Genomic DNA, 2702 nt, shown 5'->3' with positions numbered 1-2702 from the left:
TTTGTGCTTCAGGAAGTGCCCTACAAAGAGGAGCATCCATAATGACAAAACTGTATTGCATGTATGAGAAACGGGAAAATAAAACCATTTCTTTAAACGCCCACTTAATCCTTTTTCACCCGCCAACACAACCCTCACCATCTTCTGTGGCCTCTCCCTCCCAGTGCATAAGGGGTGATGGCCGAGGGCTTGTGTGAACAGGGCTGGGTCTGGATTCTCAGGAGTTGGTCCGTTCTGATGGCATCAGCCCGGCTGATGAGATCTCATGAAATGCCATCACTTCCATGATGAGACCTACTGTGAACAGCCAATGAGGGGGAAGCAATAGCTTCCTGGTGGGTGTGGTCTTATCCTTTAAAAGGACTCTCTGAATGCTCTGGAGCTTTGTTCTGCACCTGGACCCTTCACTTGACCTGAAGGTTTCTGGACTTGAGACGGAACCTTGCCAACATTTTCCTGGCTTCTCTGGAAGTTTTCAGGCTCAACATTCTTGACGAAGAAGTCTGCCGTTCGACCTGCCTTCTTGGATTCTTCATGCACCGGATCTACTTCAACAAGGACCGTGGCCAAGACTGAAATTGGAGCCTTGTCAGCGTCTGCAACTGTGAGTTGAACGAGAGTTACATGAAAACTACCTGAATGGTTGCGAGGAGCTGATGGGGAGGGACGCAGATCTTGGAGGGCTGGTGTAAGGAGATGGGAGAACACAGAGGCCTCTCCGTGGGAGACCAGATCCATGGATGGACAGAGGGAAAGGGTCTTGTCCTAGAATCCCTGTTTCATACGCTACTTCTTGTCATGGTTGAATGTCTCCTTCTTTTAGGAAACCCACTCTGTGTGTTCCTTCATCTTGTTTTGGTGGCCCCTGCATTTTTCATCGAATATTTGTGTGGTAGTTTGTTTCACAGTGGTGGCTTGGGAGGACAGGACAGAACAGTGCTTCCTTCGTAGGTTATAGGATTTCTGTGCATCTGGAATGACACAAATGCTCCTAACAAAAACAGCATCTTTCAAAATTGGGAACCATAGAATTTTAATTGTGAAATTCGCACTTTCGATTCGTTCTGTTCTGTCTTGTTTTGTTTTGCTTCTAGCACTTGTGGTCTTCTTCAGTTCCTTGCGCTTAAAAAATTCTAAGGAAGGTTCTTCAGCTCTGTCTGCATTGGGTTTGACCTTACATGTCGAGCACTTTCTGACAGCCTCTCAGACTGAAGCACACTGCCATGGAGTCACTGCTGACTTTCAGCAACCCCTTAGAAATGCTGGTGCGATAACTCTTCATGGGACAAGAAAGCCCAGTGTTTTTCCTGCGAAGCTGCTGGTGGTTTCAAACTGCTGACCATGCAGGTCACAGCAGCCCAATGCATAACCACTGCCTGCGAAGGCTCCCGAGTCTGTCCTAATGCAGGGAATAGTCCCACTGCCTTCTTGAGAACCAACAGTCATTTTCTGACCACCAAATACTCATGTTGAACTTGAAAGGACACGGGGAAGATCAGTAGCTCGGAATCTCATGGTGTCCTGGAAGCAAGGGGGAACAGATTGCTCTGGGAAAGACAGGTAAATGATGCTGAAGCACAGGGGAAGAATGAGAGTGTAGACTTAAGGGAGGTCTCCTTTAAACTAAGACATGTAAATGAGCGAAAGCTTAGTCTTTTGTCCTCCTCAATGATGACGTGATGGATAAAAAAAAGTCCCTTTTTTATTCCAAAGCTATTAACAAAGATCTTGGCAGAAATGACTATGTTTAGTTTCTCTGTCGACAGGAGGAAACCCCAAATGAATCTGTATTTAATTGGCTCTGCCTTTATTTTTCCAGCTTTTATGTGAGACAAAGCTTTAACTGGGTCTCACCTCCTTCCCACCTCTCCTTTCTCTGTTACATGCACGGAATGGCCTCCTCTTACCACCTCTTTGACCTCCTATTGTCACTGCTGATTTTCACCTTGAGCAGCATATCTCACTATAATAGTGTAATTTGTCTTCTGTTTTACATGTTCTGCTCAGCTCTTGATGGTTTCTTCCATTGGCTTTAGCAATGCTTCTACCAATGTCAGGATTCAGAGTCTCCTTTGCGTCCAGCTAGGTCATTCATTCTTTTCTGTTTTGTGAAGGATTTTTCTTTCATACATGATACTATTGATGTCATGCTATAGCTGGTTCAGTTTTCTGTCGATCGTATTCACTTGATCACATCTGTTGTTGAGATTCTCTTGACATTCCAGTGGAATGTGTCTGAGGTTATATTTGCATTCTCCTGCATCTGATTCATGTCTTCAGCTTCATGGCCCCAGCTTTGCTTTTGCCTGCTGATAATGAACTCCCACAAAATGTCTTTTAGGTAAGGGCTTCAGTCAGAACATTTCATTTTCAATAAGTCATCAATAACAGTCAAATCAAGAAAACCACTTCAGCTAGATGGCTGCTTATTTAACTTTAAGCCCTTAACACCCCAAATGCTATATCTTTTCATAGACAGGCAGCTTTCCCCACCTTTACTTATACCCACATTTCATCTTACGTTATGGTATCGGGAAGGTGAGCATCACAGAATGCAGATAATTAGGACCAAGTGACTTTTGTTGAGGCAGTACTTGTATCTAGGCCCCATGTCCATCTGCAACCTTAATTCTTAACATATAGATATAAGTACATGGATCGGTTTCCCTCTCATTGTATATAAACAGGGTCAAGTATAAAGA

Source organism: Tenrec ecaudatus, chromosome X (genome assembly GCF_050624435.1).
Source record: "Tenrec ecaudatus isolate mTenEca1 chromosome X, mTenEca1.hap1, whole genome shotgun sequence".
Taxonomy (NCBI): domain Eukaryota; kingdom Metazoa; phylum Chordata; class Mammalia; order Afrosoricida; family Tenrecidae; genus Tenrec; species Tenrec ecaudatus.
The sequence above is the reverse complement of the archived record's forward strand: the minus strand, read 5'-3'. Positions refer to the sequence as shown.